Below are 18,424 nucleotides of genomic sequence, written 5' to 3' on the forward strand. Positions count from 1 at the left end.
ATGTTAGGAAGAAGTTCTATACAGAGAGAGTGATTGCACATTGGAATGGGCTGCCTGGGGAGGTGGTGGAGTCACCATCACTGGAGGTGCTCAGGAGAAGACTTGATGGGGTGCTTGGTGCCATGGTTTAGTTGTTTGGGTGGTGTTGGATTGGTTGATGGGTTGGACACCATGATCTTGAAGGTCTCTTCCAACCTGGTCTATTCTATTCTATTCTCTTCTAATATAGTCCCATGTCATCACAGGTTTACCAGGCTTGGGACCTGAAGCTATCCAGCATTTTAGCATGGAAGTCTGTAGAGGAAGATGTTCTCCTCCATCAAGTGTCTAGCCTGATGCTTTTCCTTTCATGATAACAGCCCAAGGCAAGTGTGAGCATTCAGAATGGAGGAAATCGGACCAAACAACACGCCGACGGTGCTCCAGCTGCTGCTTCACCTCCTCACACGGGCTGCACTTTTACTGCAGAGCTCCTGTGCTCAGCACAAAGGTAGTAAAGTATCTCTCTAACAATCCTTTTTACTCAGGTGACATTTAGAGACTCCCCTGTTCCATTATCTTTGCTTTACTTGGTGACATTTTTATCAACTCCGCCATTACCGCGGCGGGTTTTACAGCCGACGCACCGCCAAGGTACAAAGATGTCAGCAACATCAATTACCCAAAAAATTACAGCTCCTGCTTTATCTCAGAGGTAATTAAATGAGCTGTAATGATTAGCCCAGATTCATTAGATTCCTGTGCTCATGACCTGCTCAGATTGGATTATCGTAGTTCTTGCAGGGTCTGTGTGCCAAGGCGGCACGATGGCAGCCTGGGAGGCAGTCATAAAGGCAGAGGTAAGAGGGCTGCTGTTAAACCCCAGATTATTCAGGCCCTTTATAATTCCCTGGAAATGAATTCCCTGTTATGTGCTCATGATAACACTGCCATCATTCCTCAGTGCTTTGTGGATAATGACCCTTACACTCCCAGGTTATTGTCACTTCTGGAGTGGCTTAACCAGGGCTATGGTTCTGCCCAGGGCAGAGCAGCTTGGAGTGACACATCTGATGTGTGCAGTGGCAGACAAGAGATGCTTTGAGTGATATAAAATCACAGAATTGCCAGGGCTGGGAGGGACCTCAAGGATCAGCCAGTTCCAGCCCCGCTGCCATGGGCAGGGACACCTCACACTACAGCAGGTTGCTCACAGACACCTCCAGCCTGGCTGCAAACACCTTCAGGGATGAGGCTTCCACCACCTCCCTGGGCAGCCTGTGCCAGGCTCTCTCCACCCTCATGGGGAACAACTTCTTCCTCACAGCCAATCTCAATCTACCCATTTCTAGACCCCAGTCCTATCCCTCCCTGACACCCTCAGAAGTCCCTCCCCAGCTTTCTTGTAGCCCCCATTCAGATACTGGAAGGCCACAATGAGGTCTCCTCGGAGCCTTCTCTTCTCCAGCCTGCACAACCCCAACTCCCTCAGTCTGTCCTCAGAGCAGAGCAGCTCCAGCCCTCTGCTTCTCCTCGTGGCCCTTCTCTGGACACCTTCCAGCACCTCCAGAGCCCTCCTGGCACAGAGACTCCAGAACTGGACCCAGAGCTCCATGTGGGATCTCAGCAGAGTGGAGCAAAGGAGGAGAATCCTCTCCCTGGCCCCCTGGCTATGCTTCGCTTGCTGCAGCCCAGGATGTGATCTGCTCTCTGCATCATTGCTGCATCATATGTGGGACATGCTCATATCTTGAATGCATTCATTCTGCTTATACTGTGAGCCTATTGCTTGGAGACTAGACCTGGAGCTGGGTTGCATGTCATACCAGAAGTCAATCTGGGGAGTAGCTGTATGGGAAGTGAGAATGTTCCATGCAGAGAATAAGGAAAGGATAGCCTAGAAGCAAACCCATAGGAGAGTTAAACAATAACAACTGAACTGTATTGGGTTCTGAGCTCCTCATTACAGGAAGGACATTGAGGTTCTGGAGTGTCTCCAGTGAAGGGCACCACAGCTGGAGAAGGGCCTGGAGCCCCTGGGCTACAAGGAGCGGCTGGGGGAGCTGGGGGTGTCCAGGCTGGAGAAGAGGAGGCTGAGGGAGACCTCATTGCTCTCTGCAGCTCCCTGAAGGGAGGTTGGAGTGAGGAGGGGGCAGCCTCTGCTCCTTGGTGGCAAGGGCCAGGAGCAGAGGCAGTGGTTCCCAGCTGCCCCAGGGGAGGTTCAGGCTGGATGCTAGGAAATATTTCTTGCCAAAGAGGGCTCTCAGCCATTGGAATGCTCTGCCCAGGGCAGTGCTGGAGTCCCCATCCCTTGGGGTGTTTAAACAGCCTGTGGAGCTGGTGCTAGGGACATGGTTTAGGGCTGACCCTAAACTGGGTCAGGGGTTGGACTGAATGACCTTTGAGGTCTCTTCCAAGCAGATGCATTCTGTGATTCCCTGGCCAGCACTGTATCAGATGATATTGAAGGGAGTGAAATGTGTCTTTTTAGGCAACATGTGATGTGTTGTAGCTTAAACTTCTCTATCCCATCAAGGTTCTTGATTACAGCACTATTGGCTCCCTGTGCTTAGGGGCACAACTTGTAGAGCTCCTCAGGCTGAAAGATGGCTTCCAGGAGCCACAGATAAGACTTAGCCAGTGGTGGGTTTTCAGCTGAGGATCTAATGTTGGTCTGCTATTAGAACTTCCCAGGCAGTGCCTGTTGGGCAGGTAGACAGTGTCTGTGGTACAAAAAGTGATGCCACAGAGAACTTTATGGGCTCAGCCCCCTTCTAGTCAAGCTCCTTTGTTTAGATCTTGGCAGTCAAAGAATCATGCTAGAGAAGCATGGCAATTGCATTAGCTTTGATGTGGAGTTTCAAGGTGTTCCCCACGGACAGCAGCAGAGCTGCTGAGTCTTTGGCAGGAAAGTCTCAGATGGCAATTAAACAAAACCCCAAAGCCAACCCAACCAACCAAGAAAACACTAACAGCAACAGCAAAACAAACTTAACCAACTGAAGAAACAAAACCCCAAAGACAATGAAAACAAACAATGAAAAAGCAACAATGAACAAACCAAACCCTAACCAACCAACCAAAACAGCCCCAACCAGCCAAAAACCCCAACCAAACCCCAAACTCATCACCACTTGGTGTTCTATTGTCCTCAACACAGCTTCAGAGTCTACAGAAACTTTGGAATCCTTTCAGAGGTGAGGTCAGACCTGGATTTTCCTGGGGAGAAGGGCAGCAGTGGCATGAAGGGCAGGAGGAGCAGGGAAGATCAGGCCAAAGGAGGTGAAACTAAAAGCATTATCTCTGTCCTGCTGAGAACTGGTGCTAGATGTAGAAATCCAGTTCCTGTGAATCTCCAGAGTAAATATCCTGCCTCTGATGCTGGTGCATGGGAATAGTTTGTAAAATGATAAAATATAGATGTATTAAAAAATACACCAGTCCTGGGCCCTCAGGTTAGGAAGGAGGCTGACTTGCTGGAGCGAGTCCGGAGAAGGGCAACGAAGCTGGGGAGGGGCTTGGAGCACAGCCCTGTGAGGAGAGGCTGAGGGAGCTGGGGTTGCTTAGCCTGCAGAAGAGGAGGCTCAGGGGAGACCTCCTTGCTCTCTACAGTACCTGAAGGGAGGTTGTAGCCAGGTGGGGGTTGGTCTCTTCTCCCAGGCACCCAGCACCAGAACAAGAGGACACAGTCTCAGGCAGCACCAGGGGAGGTTCAGGTTGGATGTTAGGAAGAAGTTCTACACAGAGAGAGTGATTGCACATTGGGATGGGCTGCCCAGGGAGGTGGTGGAGTCACCATCACTGGAGGTCTATATATAATATATATTATAGATATAAATATATACTCTCTATATATAATATCTATATATTTTATATATAGATATAAATATAAATAGCTATAGATATGAATATAAACAAACAAACAAATAAAACATTATATATAAATGTATCTTAAAATATATATATATTTAAAAAACATATAAATATATATGTGAAATATATATATATATATGTAAACTCCAAACCATAGAAGATAGAAAATCTGCTGCAGAGTGGCAGAGTGGAGCAGCCTGCAGCAAGGTCTTTGGCTCAGGCATGGTCCCCTTTACACTCCTGGCACAGGGCCTGCTTCAGGAACAAGTCTCATGAAATGGAATGCCCCTGCTCCCACAATGTCACTGCCCTTGTGTGCAAGCTGAAGCTGTCCATTGGCATTCAAGGAGCACAGGAAGCTGCCCCTGGGGACTCAGTGAATCCCTGTCTCTTTTCTCAGCCCTTGCAAGGCTACATTTCACCCAGCTCATTGCTTTGGGCAGCTGCTGTGCCTGCACAATGAATAGAAAGCATAAACCTCTGCACCTCTGTGGTCTGCTGCTCTCAGCTGGGGTCCAAATGCACAGATGAAGGTGTGGACAGTGCTCCCCAAACCAGAGGAGTGCTGGTTGAAATGCTGTGCAGTCTGATTTGCTGTTGGCAGCAGAACAATGTCCGTCACTGAGAGTCCAGCACAGCCTTGAGGTGTCTCAGCCAAGCCTCCCAGTCTGGTATCATCAGCAAACTTGCAGAGAAAGGCCCAAGTTCACTAAGCTAATAGAGAGATCAGAGGTGCAAAGGCAAAGGCACTTCACACTCTAGAGAGAGAGAGAGAATTCTTCATGAAGAGCTTGACTTCCAGAGAGCCTCAGTGCAGCCATTAGACAATTAACTTCTGGTTAATAATGGGAATTTCATGTCTGCCCCGATTTTGTCCCCAGGTAGCCAAGCTCATCAGCTCATCACATTTCGTGATGGGGAATTTTTCCACAGGAATGCTCAGAGCCATCATGCTGTTAGCAGCACTCTCCAGTGCCAGGCTGGCAGCAGGAATGCCAGGCAGAGTCTGAAAAAGAGGCAAGTGTTTCCCTTCTCCAAACCATTTTAGTGATGTGCTTTGTGTAGTGCAATCAGCTCAGCCAGTCAGGGGAGAGAACTCCTCAAGGGCACAGGTAGAAAGTCCTGTGAATAAACTGCAGATGAAAAATTGGTGTGGAAGAGAAGTGATACATGGAACCCCTGCCCTGCATGAATGAGGATGCTGAGGGGTGGCCAGAAAGCCCCCCTGTCTGGAAGCAGAAGGAAGATCAACTCTAGCTGTACTTTACTACGCCTTTTGAGAAGGCTGAGAAGCAAATGCAGTTGAGTTTTGCCCCCAGACGCTGCCTCAGGCTTCCTGACCAGGCTCTCTTTGGACATAACCATGCAGAGGGATTGATACCTACATGTGCTTAGTGTGAGCTGCCCTCAGGGGCCGACCCAACCTCCATGGAAGATGGTGAGCTCTTCCACTGGGAATATGACTGGGCTGTGAGGACCAATCCCTTGACCATATTCAGGTGCCCAGCAGAGTCCTGGTGAAGTGGAGGGTAACTTCTGTGTGAGACTCAGGGTATGGCTGCAGCTCTGGCAGCATCACTGCTGTAGGTGCCTGCACCTCACTGGAGGACAAATGTCTGCATCCCATGTAAGAACCCCGTGGTAATCTTCACCCAGTTTGTTCATGCTCTTAGCCACTTGCTGTAGTCACGATCTGCATGCCCAGGTATTACACTGGAGACAGCTGAAGTCAGGTTGAAGCATGCCCTAGGTGCTGGTGGCCTCTGAAAGACTTGCTAGAGACTGGCAGCCTGAGCGAGGTGCCCTCGTTGAGTGTATTGCAAGGGAAAGCAGGAGCTTGAATGCCTGTAAGGTTATGGGCTTCAATGATCGAAAGTAACCGTGGTGACCTGCCCCACAGTGCGGGGTAGTCACCTGCGAAGGGTGACCTAGGCTGCCAAAGACAAGAACCCTTCATGAGCTGCTCTCCAGTCCGCATTGCCGGTGGAGAAGCAGAGCGGCGCCTGCCTGCCGCCGGCTGGGGGCAAGCGTCCTGCCCGTAGCGCTTGCTCCTTTGTGTTCGTGTGTGTCCTCACGCTGCTGCCTGCCTCGCACTTCAAAGAGAGCATCTGCATCACCAGGCTTGCGCGATGAAGCTGCTAGGGAGACAATAGACACTGCTTTTACGCGGCTGCAACTGAAAAGATCCCAAATGGATGCTCAGCCATGAGATGGGCCAAGTTCAGCTTCAACACTTCTTGGTTTCTGACAAAGAGTACATACAGCTAATTATCTTCCTTAATATATCAACTGAAACACTGCAATGGTGTTAACTGTAATCAGCAGGAGTAATTAATTGTGTCCAGCAGCAGCAGGGAGGGGACTGTGCCCTGGCACTCAGCTCTGGGCAGGCCACACCTCGAGCGCTGTGTCCAGTTTTAGGACACTACAAGAGAGATGTGGAGGTGCTGGAGCCAGGGCAGAGGAGGGCAAGGAAGCTGGGAAGGGCCTGGAGAAGAAATCTGATGGAAAGAGACTGAAGGAGCTGGGGATGGTTAGTGTGAAGCAGAGGAGGCTGAGGGGAGACCTCCTGGCTCTCTACAGCTCCCTGCAAGGAGGTGGTGGAGAGGTTGGTGCTGGGCTCTGCTCCCAGGTCAGTAGTGACAGAACAAGAGGCAATGGCCTCAAGCTGCCCCTGGGGAGGTTCAGACTGGACATCAGGAAAGCTTTTTTTCAGGCAAGAGTGGTGAGGGCTTGGAATGTGCTGGGCAGGGAGGTGGTGGAGTCCCCAAGCCTGGCTGTGTTTGCAGGGGGTTTGGCTGTGGTGGCTGGGGCTGTGGTTTAGGGGTGAGCCTTGCAGAGCAGGGCTCTGGGTTGGCCTTGGTGACCCTGAGGCTCTTTTCCAAGCTGAGTGTTGCTGTGGTTCTGTGATTATTATTTCAGCCATTTTTAACAACATTTTCCACAGAGGAGAGGTTTTTATATAAAGCTGAGTAATAAGCAGCATAGAACACAAGGAATCAAAGTTTGCTTTGTTAGCTTGGATTTGCCTACCCCAGGAAGGACAATGTCCCTGCCACTGTCATGCTGTAGTCCATAAAGAGCCTGCTAAAAAATTAGAAGCTTTCATTCTCCTCTGGAGCCTTGTAGCAAACAGGTTTCAGTCTCCTGACTTCTGTGCTGCTGATAGAAATGTGTTTGTAGTCTAAATATGCCAGGAAAGTGTTCCAGGAGAGATTATGAGGTAGCTGGAGTGCTACTGTGATTTACTTAATTCAAAGTGCTGCTTGAAAGAGACCTTTAATCTGCAGTGGACAGAAGCTGCAGTGCTGATACTGGAAATGACATTTAGCAACCATTTCTGATGGCTTTTTCTGCGAGTGGCTTGGGAGAAGCATCTGACTGATACCAGTTGTGGAGTTAAGCTTCTGCATTTGGAGATGGTGGAGGGAGAGGAGCTATATTTAGATGAAAGGGATTCAGTTTTCCCTATTACCATGCAACCAGGAGGTCTGAGGTTCTCCATTCCAGCCCTGCCTCAGAAGGGCTGGTGTTAACTTTTCATTAGGTTCCCTGCCCTCTCTGGAGGCCAGTGGCAAATATCAAAGCCCCAGAATTAAATGGTTTTTATGCATGTGGCAGCCATTCCTTTCACAAAGCACTTCTGATGATTTTAATTGAAAATTAGGATGCTAAATACTTTCAAGGACTTAAGCCTAAGTGCTTTTAACAAAACCAGAGCTGCCTGTGCAGAGGCTTGCCTCAGGGCTGCACGCTTCCTTTTTGCTGAACAGTTGGGTGGACAGTCCTGTGACACCTGCACTACCACAGCTTGCATGCCCATCACGCCATCCCACCAGCTGTGCATTAACTGCACCGAGGTGGAAGCTCCTAGAAGGCAAAGAAGGGAAGCTTTCCACTGGCTGGCAACCAAATGAGTGGTGCAGCTCTGCTGGCTTCATGTATTGGTGAAGTTCTTCCCCGTGAGGGTGGTGAGAGCCTGGCACAGGCTGCCCAGGGAGGTGGTGGCAGCCTCCTGCCTGGAGGTGTTTGCAGCCGGGCTGGAGGTGGCTGTGAGCAACCTGCTGTAGTGTGAGGTGTCCCTGCCCATGGCAGGGGGGTTGGAACTGGCTGAACCTTGAGGCCCCTTCCAACCCTGGCAGTTCTATGGTTCTATGATTCTGTGATTCTATCCAGCCCCAGGCTCCACCTTCTTCACCCTGTTTGTCACAAAATCCAACTCCTCAGTCACCCTGGAAAAGCCAGCACAATGCATCCTCTGGTTACCAGTGTCTGCCCTCAAATTCAAAAGTAACATCAGCATGAATTCAGTTGTGGATAAAGAATCTCAGAATAACATTGGAGGTAGGAAGGGACCTCCAGAGCTCATCCAGTCCAACCCCCCTGCCAGAGCAGCAGCACCCAGGGCAGTCCACACAGGAATGCATCCAGCTAGGGTTGGAAAGGCTCCAGAGAAGGAGACTCCACAACCTCTCTGGGCAGCCTGCTCCAGGGATAGAGCAGGAGGGGTAGTGCTAGACTAGGAGGGAAGTGATAGTGACAGACCAGGGCAGATGGAGTTAAACAGGAGAGGGAGTTGAGAATTCACCAGTAGCTTTAGCTTCAAGAGATTTCAGACAGTTCCCAAAGACTGAGGCAAACCTGAGTTACCATTGCTAGCATGGAGCAGAGTTTCTTTAGGCATCTAGAGAACCTAAAAATAAATCAATAAAAGAACTGGAAACAAATCAGAGTTTGAAGCTTTGTAGAAAAAGAAGAAATCCACAGAGGAGCAAATATTACCAGAGGGGTTTGATGTCTCCTATTACAAGAGGGGGGGAAAGAGAGATAAAAAAACTATTGCAGCCAAGTGTTATCAAAAGCTTGCCATGGTTTGAGAGGGTGTGCTTTGGAGGTTGAAGCCATTCATAGCATCCACAGAATATCTTGCTGAATAACCTGAGCATGAAAAGGTGAAAAACATCTTCTCTCCACTTCTCCCACAGGGGCCAGGTGGAATTTCCAGGGTAAAGGGTTGCAAGAGACAAAGGAAAGAGGGCTCAAAGTCACGGCGACACGGAGGATGTGTGTTTGGCTTGCTTGTCAATGAGGCTGGCTGCCGGAATGGAGAGGTTTCTGCATGCACAGGAAGGAGGGGAGGAAAGGGCTAGGAATACATTTGAGTGGGTTAGATTTGCAAGAACCAAAGCAATTTCTGCCCAGGCACAAAGAGCTGGGAATGAAGATTGATAATGCAGCACCAGGAGCAGGAGCACAGTGCAGAAAGGTAGTTATGGATGGTTGAATGTTTCTAACCAGTTAGAGCTGTCTGTTGCCAGGAGAGCCTGTCTGAGGGCCTTCAGCACGTGCTCCATTTTAATGAGAGTTACAGCCCAGCTAAATGCCAGGCAGGGTGCAAGGCATTTGCTGAACCAAGATCAAAGGGAGACAACTGCCACTTGATTTCAGCACCGTGGTTTTGTCAGAGTCTCTGGATCTATGAGAATAAATTCCAAGTTTTTGTCAAGGGGAACAGTCAGATTAGCAGGAAGACAGAAACCAGCCTGCCTGCAGCCTTGCTGCTGAGGGTTTCTCCATGTGGCCACAGGAGCAGGACAAGCTTTAGTTGTTAAGGTTCAGAAACAGAAGGCAGCTCTGTCACAAACTGGGTGAGTGTGAAGAAATGTGGTTGAAGGGGAAGTGAAGCAAATGCATTGGGTTTGCATGGCAAGGCTTTGGTAGCAGGTGGGCAACGGGGGTGGCTTCTGTGAGAAGCTGCTAGAAGGTCCCTGCATGTCAGCAGTGCCTATGGCAGCCAACTCCAGGTCTGACCTGCTGCTGGCCAAGGCTGAGCCAGTCGGGGGCCGTGACAGCAGCTCTGTGAGAGCATCTGCCAGGAGGAAGAAAACTGCACAAGTGCAGCTGGGGAGAGGAATGGCAATGCCTGAGAGACAACTCTACAGACTCCCAGGCCAGTGAAGAAGGAGGGGAGGAGCAGAGATTCCCCTGCAGTTCACGGGGAGGAAGCCCATGCTGGAGCAGAAAAAGATTGTGAGGAGGAAGGAGTAGCAGAGATGCTGATGCAGCTCCCATGCTCTGTCCCACTGCAGTGCTTGCTTGGAAGGAAGAATCAGGAGAGGATTTGAGCCTAGGAGAAAAGGAGAGGTGGGGAGAAGCTGCTATTCTGCTATTTCTTCTACTCTGGTTTTGATTGGTGATGAACTGATTTGCTCAAGTCTGGTTAGCCAGTGATGGCAGTTGTGAATGAATTCTGCTGTGTCCTTACCTCAACCCACAACCCTTTGATAATGTTTTCTCTCTCCTGTCCAGCTGAGGAGGGAGTGAACAGAACATCTTTGCTGGGCACTGGATGTCCATCCAGGGTCAGCCCACCACAGAGTGACACTCTGCACAGTGTTAGCAACAGTTTTGGTACCTCCAGGGAGATGTCTGCCTTATGCTCTCATGCTGCTGTGAACCTGTGTGCATTTGTTCAACAAACAGGACTGCATCAAGTGCCCTCCTTGCTCTTCTAGCATCTCTGCTCCTCTCTCTTCTCTTTTCCCTCCTCCTTCTTCCCTCTGGCTCCCTTAGTACTTTGCTTGCATGCATGCAGGAGCATTAGTAACCCCCACACATGTTTCCCCCCCTTCATATCACATTCTGCTGTAGATATCTTGGTATGAAAATGAAACCTAGCAGGCAAAGAGGAGTGCAAAGAGCAAGGCATTTGAACTATAGTCTGTCCTACATTAGATAGGGAGCACTCTGTTGAAATGGGGCAACACTATCTAAGAAGTGTGAAACATCTCTGCCTGGCCTTTCCTTACCCTCCCTCCCTGCTTAGGTGGTAGGGCTGCCCTGCCGGTGGGGAGTGTATTTCAGCACAAGTATACAGCAGCCAGGACTGGAGGGCTTCCCTATCATTAGAGAGACTTCAAGTGCTGCCAGACCAGGGGTAATATTTCTAATGCTGATAAACAATAACACATGGAAACTTCTAGGGTAGCTGTCTGGGGTAAAAAGGTTTATTTTGTTTATCTACATAAAGTAATAAATAAAGGGAAACTTCCTGCCTCCTAAAATGCCAGGGACATAAACAAACACAGCAGGTAAGGTCTCCTCGTTGTCACCAGGGAAAGCAGTGAAGCCAGCACCTGGCACACACATTTCAAAGTCCTAAGCAATTAGGAGCAAATAAAAGAATAGTTAGGAATAATCACAGAGTCACAGAACTGTCAGGGTTGGAAGGGACCTCAGGGCTCAGCCAGTCCCAACCCCCCTGCCATGGCCAGGGACACCTCACACTGCAGCAGGTTGCTCACAGCCACCTCCAGCCTGGCTGCAAACACCTCCAGGCAGGAGGCTGCCACCACCTCCCTGGGCAACCTGTGCCAGGCTCTCACCACCCTCATGGGGAGCAACTTCTTCCTCACATCCAATCTCAATCTCCCCATTTCTAGTTTTGCTCCATCCCCCCCAGTCCTATCCCTCCCTGACACCCTCAAAAGTCCCTCCCCAGCTTTCTTGGAGCCCCCTGCAGATCCTGGAAGGCCACAATGAGGTCTCCTCAGAGCCTTCTCCTCTCCAGCCTGCACAGCCCCAACTCCCTCAGTCTGCCCTTCCCCCTTATCTTAGAATAGTCTACAACTGGTGCTGCCTAAAGCATAACCAAGCAAGCCTGACCTGGTTTTCCATGCACACAAACAGACACAGAGCTCCCAGACTGTGTTAAGCTGCAGATATCTCAACTGGCCTCAGTGCTCCCGTGCTGCTCTCACCAGATACAGTTTAATGCAAAGCAAAGCTCAGCTGCACACCAAAGTGAAGTCAGTCTGTAGAATGGTCACCAGCAGCTGGGCAGTAAATGCAGCAGAATCCTTAGGAAGCAGCAAACACCAAATGTGTGTTGGTCAAAATGCATCTGAGCTACTGCCCTAGGGAGGTGACCAGGAGGTGGGGAAATGACCTAAGGCTCTAACATAACTGTGCTGAGTTAGGCCCTGCAGTGTCCCAGGTATCATTTGCATTTACAGTTAATGAACCTGATTTCAGCTTTTCTGATGAAGGTGGATGAGGAGTGAGAGGCTGCAGTGAAGCCCCAGGTGTCCCTTGGCCAGAGGGCTTTGGTGACCTGCCCGTGGCCAGGACTCCCTGCGTGCACTTGGAGCTCTCAAGGTCGGTGAAGGGTCCTCTCCTCAGCAGACCTGCTGGGGCAGCTCTCCCAAGGGCTTGGCCAGAAGGAGTTTGATTGCAAGGCAGAATAGATGCTGCTGCTCTGGCCTGGCTTTGCAAGGCTTCCTACTCTATGAATTTATTTCTGTAGACAATATTCTGGGTGCAGGCACAATGGAGAGATAATTTAGGTAATCAGAGTCATCTTGATAGGACCAGGCAAGGGCATTTCAAGTATTGATTGTAGCATCTATGTGAGGCAATTAAAGCCAGTAGGCAGAATCCCTCCATAAATCCTGGGTGAACTGGAACCATTCCTCTGCCCTTGCTTGAGGATATACACAGCTTCCTAATGGACCTGAAGTCTTGTAGCATGGAATTTTGCTGTCAATACAGAATTAGCTGCTGGTGTTGTCTGTGTAAGAGCTTTCCTTTAAAGCAAATATCCTGCTGCTGAAATCAAGATAAGAAACCCACCTCATAATCCCTGCCTCCCCCTGGGTCAGTGCTGAGGTCGCTGCGTTGTAATGAAATACAGTTTAATTACACTTGATGAGATAGATGCATTAATTTGTGAGGCAGCAGTGGAGGGCTGGTGATGGCATCTCTCCATTTCCTTTCTTTTAAGTGTTTGTGCTGTATTAGGAGAGAGGCTGCTGACTAAATTGGCTTTTGAAACCAGGTTTCAAGTATATAGCACATGCATGCTTTAACACTTTCACACTCCACCCTGGGGGGCTGGGAAGACAGGAGATCTGTCTGGCTTTGTTGTTGTCTGAGGCACAGCACCTGCACGGTTCTTACCCAGAGAGAAAGCCACAGGGTTCAAGGAGATCACATGGGGAGAAGAAATAAATAGATAAAACCACGCATCTTTTCGTTAGAGACTTCAGTGTACTGCCTGTGTCAGTCCAGTGGGCTCCAGGTTGGAACTGTAGAGCAGACCTGCACTGGAGGGAGTGATGCATCCTCCTCATCTCAGACCAGGAGCTAGGCAGCTGCTCTGGACTAGAGTGAGTGAGGGCCAGCAGGGCCAGAGTGTTGGCTGCCCCTGCTAGGAACAAGCAGTGCTCCTCACAGCCACCTCACTGGCTGCACCCAGACTACAGGGATCATGCTGCTCTCTGGAACTGGTTAAAAGAGCTCTGCTAAGGGAAAATGTGCATCCCTTTGACTTTCTCATATCCTTCCTGCATCTGCTCTTTGCTTCATAAAGCTATGGACCTAAGGAGAGGATTTAGCTTTTTTATTACATATTTCTTTATTTTTAGTCCATTTTCTTTGTTGTATGCTGTCTCTGCTCAAGATCATGGAATCACTGAACTGTCAGGGCTGGAAGAGACCTCAAGGCTCAGCCAGCCCCAACCCCCCTGCCATGGCCAGGGACACCTCACACTACAGCAGGTTGCTCACAGCCACATCCAGCCTGGCTGCAAACACCTCCAGGGATGAGGCTTCCACCACCTCCCTGGGCAGCCTGTGCCAGGCTCTCACCACCCTCATGGGGAACAACTTCTTCCTGAACATGAGCACTGCATAAATACACTGGCCTGGATCCAAAAGGATGGTTTTCTGGGGGAGGAAAGAGTAGAAGAGTGAGTTAAGAAGGCCTCTTTTTTGCTTCCATGACCACCAGGCCATATGGTACATGTGCAGGGTTAATGAGAGGGCTGCTGCTGCTCTCTGCATCCTGCAAGGCTGTTAAGTTTCTTGCAGGACATTTAACTCTCTCTGAAATATATATGGAGAGTTCATGCTTAAATGCTTTTGGGGATGTGGCCATGCAAGACAGATGCTGAAACAGTACTGTTTGCCTCTTCTGAGTCCATGAGGAGTTAAGGAAGTGTGGGAGGAAGGGACATCTTTCAAGGTCGTGCCAGACCTTTGTGTAGGCAGACAGAGAAATGAACTCTTTATATCTATGCCAGAGCCCAGAGGAAAGGGGATGAAGGAAGGTGGTCACTCCTGATATGCCCTCTGCTCTTGAATCTGTTGCCCACATGTATCCATACAGTGCTGCATAAGCCATGGTATCACTCTGCTCAGCCTTCAGCTGCACCTCCAGAGGGAATGAATCTTCTGTTGGCCTTCTATATTTGCCAGTCCTAGGTGGAGACTCTGGATGCCCCTAATTATTAGGTGGCCCTTCAGATTTCTAGGCCTACTATCAAGCTACAGAATGAGAGGGACATTGCACCATGGGAGGCTTAGATTGGATATCAGGAAGCATTTCCTTATGGAAAGAGTGGTTAGGCATTGGAGCAGGCTGTGCAAGGAAGAGGCAGAGCCACTGGTGCTGGAGGTGACAGAGCTTGATGGGCATGGAGGCGTTAGGGTGATAGTGGACTGATGGTCCTAGAGGTCCTTTCCAACCAAGACAATTCTGTAATTCCATGGTAAGAGCTAAAGGTCCAGAGACTAATCAGAAAATGAGTAAGTGGTGGAAACAAGCCACAGTATTAACTCTCTGATTGGATGGCTTGGAGCAGATGTGAAGGGTGGAGTGAACTAAGGACAGCACAGAAGAATTGGTTTTGACTTCTGCACCTCCTGCAGGGCGTTTTTTTCTCTAGAGAACTCTGGGAGAGGGGTTAAGATAAAGCAGACACAAATAGGCTTGAATGAATAGCACTCTTACAATTTAGAGCAGGACAATTTATGATACCCAACTTATGATATCTAATCTCTAAAACCCTTTCAGAACCCTTCAGCATCCTCCAAGGTGCATTTGCTGACAGCTTGAAGACATTTACCTTCCCAGCACTTCCTTTGCTAGAAGCTGTGCTCTTCCTCCCTCAGCTGAATTGTCTTTCCATGAGGCTCCTGCTGCATTAGGCAATCCCTCTGAAACCTGTTTACATGCAGCTGATAAACCTGAAAAAAGGGAACTCCGCTCAGATTCCACTTGGACAGAATAAATTGCTGGACCATTTCCCCAGGAGAAAAGCGAGAAAGGAAGTCTGTCGTAACTGGGATCGCGGGGAGCTGGGCACTTTGTTATGCAAATGTCTGCTTCTATGAGATAGCATCAGCCGTGGTGGAGGTTCCCTTGAACTCCAAAGCCGCTTCATTTGGCATTCACAGAGACATAGCTGAAAACAAAGTAAGCTCTGAGGCAGAAGTTCTGAGGCTGAAGAGAGAGAATTAAACGGGCAGTAAAAGTCGGCAGTGCCAGTGTCTCCTCGTCTGGCTTTGCTTTGCCTGAGGGTCAAGCCTTCTCACAAGCACTGGGTTACTTTTCCCCCCCTTCCCTCCTGGAAGAGGTAAAAGCAAATGAGTATAGGAGAGCTCCATTTCCCAGTCTATACAGAAATCTCTTTCATCATGGATCTGTTTATTTTCATTTTTTGAATGCTGTTTGCACAACCTGGACCCAAACAACCTTAATGTCTTCACTCTCCAAAGCAGCAGTTGTGCGATGTGGTCACAGCTCAGCATCTGCAGCACCACTGACAGTTTGGGTTCTGCAGCTGATCTCACCTGGTGATCACATCACTCTCTGTCTGCCCCAAGGCTGCTGGTGCCTTATCACACAATGTTAGGGGCTGGAAGGGACCTCCAAAGCTCAGCCAGTCCAACCCCTGCCAGAGCAGGAGCACCCAGAGCAGGTCACACAGGAACACATCCAGGCAGGGCTGGAATAGCTCCAGAGAGGGAGACTCCACAGCCCCCCTGGGCAGCCTGCTCCAGGGCTCTGCCACCCTCACAGGGAAAACATTTCCCTCCTGTTTCCATGGCACTTCCTCTGCCTCAGCTTCCACCACTGCCCCTTGTGCTGGCATTGGGCATCGCCCAGCAGAGCCTGGCTCCAGCCTCTGGGCACTCACCCTGCACATCTTGATCAGCAGCAATGAGGTCACCTCTCAGGCTGCTATTCTCCTTTTCCCCCTCATTTTCTTCTCTGGGAGCTGTGGCTCAGTTTGGCCATGTGGATAAGAGTTGTCTTTTGTAGTTTCTCTCTTTCATAGGGTATTTTAGGGATGTTAATATGTATTTTGTCTATGTTTCCACAGGCTCTTCCCCTGAAGATCTATAGGAGTCCATCTGTTCATAACAGCTGCCAAATACTTTTGTGAGTGTGTGTGTGCTGCCTGTGTATGAATCAAAGGCACACTTGGAAGAAACTCTGAGACTTCTCTGTGGTTGAGACATCATCTGCAGCATTATAGTGCAGAGGTTTATATATTCCTGCCCTGAAGCAGACACATTGCCCTTTCTTGCTGGGGTTGTTCTTGCCTCCCTGGAAATACACAGAGATTTCAGTTTTGGTTGCTTTTGTTTTACTTGATTGTAGGGCAGGGATGGCTGTGGGGTGTGATTGCTACTGCTGTTGTAAGGAGATGCATTTGCTATGGGGGTCAGGATGGTTGGGATTCATCAGCTCTTATCTCAGGTGGCTGTGGCAGTTTGGCTTGCAGGGTCACTGTTCCTCTCTGAAGCCACTGCTGCAGCTGTTGCTGTGGCAGTTTGGTTGGCAGGGTCACTGCTTCTGCCTGAAGCCACTGCTGCAGCTGTTGCTGTGGCAGTTTGGTTGGCAGGGTCACTGTTCCTCTCTGAAGCCACTGCTGCAGCTGTTGCTGTGGCAGTTTGGTTGGCAGGGTCACTGTTCCTCTCTGAAGCCACTGCTACAGCTGTTGCTGTGGCAGTTTGGTTGGCAGGGTCACTGCTTCTCTCTGAAGCCACTGCTGCAGCTGTTGCTGTGGCAGTTTGGTTGGCAGGGTCACTGCTTCTCCTCTGAAGCCACTGCTGCAGCTGTTGCTGTGGCAGTTTGGTTGGCAGGGTCACTGTTCCTCTCTGAAGCCACTGCTACAGCTGTTGCTGTGGCAGTTTGGTTGGCAGGGTCACTGCTTCTCTCTGAAGCCACTGCTGCAGCTGTTGCTGTGGCAGTTTGGTTGGCAGGGTCACTGCTTCTCCTCTGAAGCCACTGCTGCAGCTGTTGCTGTGGCAGTGTGGTTGGCAGGGTCACTGTTCCTCTCTGAAGCCACTGCTGCAGCTGTTGCTGTGGCAGTGTGGTTGGCAGGGTCACTGTTCCTCTCTGAAGCCACTGCTGCAGCTGTTGCTGTGGCAGTGTGGTTGGCAGGGTCACTGCTTCTCTCTGAAGCCACTGCTGCAGCTGTTGCTGTGGCAGTGTGGTTGGCAGGGTCACTGTTCCTCTCTGAAGCCACTGCTGCAGCTGTTGCTGTGGCAGTTTGGTTGGCAGGGTCACTGATTCTCTCCTGCAGTACACTGCTGCAGCTGTTGCTGTGGCAGTGTGGTTGGCAGGGTCACTGATTCTCTCTGAAGCCACTGCTGCAGCTGTGGCTGTGGCAGTGTGGTTGGCAGGGTCACTGATTCTCTCTGAAGCCACTGCTGCAGCTGTTGCTGTGGCAGTGTGGTTGGCATGGTCACTGATTCTCTCTGAAGCCACTGCTGCAGCTGTTGCTGTGGCAGTGTGGTTGGCAGGGTCACTGATTCTCTCCTGCAGTACACTGCTGCAGCTGTTGCTGTGGCAGTGTGGTTGGCAGGGTCACTGCTTCTCTCCTGCAGTACACTGCTGCAGCTGTTGCTGTGGCAGTGTGGTTGGCAGGGTCACTGCTTCTCTCCTGCACTACACTGTTGCAGCTGTTGATGCCATGGCTGGTTTCAGGTTAATCTGCTGCAACATGGCTTGTGCTGCTCTGTCCTGCATGTTTAGAGTCTTTTAATGACAGACAACAAAACATTCTGCTTGTTCAGCTGCTTGAAGTGGATGACCCCTGAGCTTCAATGTCTTTAACATCCTCCTGGTGCTTTAGAGACACCATCCAGTGCAGAGAAGGCTCTCTTCAAGCCCTGAATAGGCTGGCACTGGCCTCCTTTAAGGCACACACTGCTTTTGGAGTGTATTTGGTTTGACTTCAGCAGCTAGAGAGCGTGTCACAGGAAGCTGTTAACAGACACATGCAAAGCTACTTGTATTCATTTGGGGGATGCTAGAGTACAAATTGTCACACAAAAAGAAGCCAGTCTTACAACTTCTTCAAGTGTGTTTCATGCTAGTCAGTAATTTTGCCTGCACTGAAGCTGTTGGGAGCTCTGCACCAGATACAGCTGGAAGAGTTTTGCCATTGCTGAATGGTTGGACAGAAACACTCCAGAAAAGGTCTGTTTCAATCTAAGCAGTTTGGGCCCGGTGCTGAGCTCATTTTCCGCTGATTTCTCCAGAATGAAACACATCTTCCTGAACTAGGGCACAGGTCTGAAAGCACAGGCACAAGGCAGTGAGCCTGTACCATCAGCTTGCCTTGCCCAAGGCAGCACCTATGGATAGAACATGTCAGAGCTGATTCTATCCCATTTAGCTTATTAATTGGCTTCTCATCATTTATGGCATTCATTTGCTCATTAGCCTTCACTTTGGCTGTGCAATTTGGCTGTAGGTTTCCCATACCCCATGATT

Source organism: Dryobates pubescens, chromosome Z, assembly GCF_014839835.1.
Source record: "Dryobates pubescens isolate bDryPub1 chromosome Z, bDryPub1.pri, whole genome shotgun sequence".
NCBI classification, from domain to species: Eukaryota; Metazoa; Chordata; class Aves; order Piciformes; family Picidae; genus Dryobates; species Dryobates pubescens.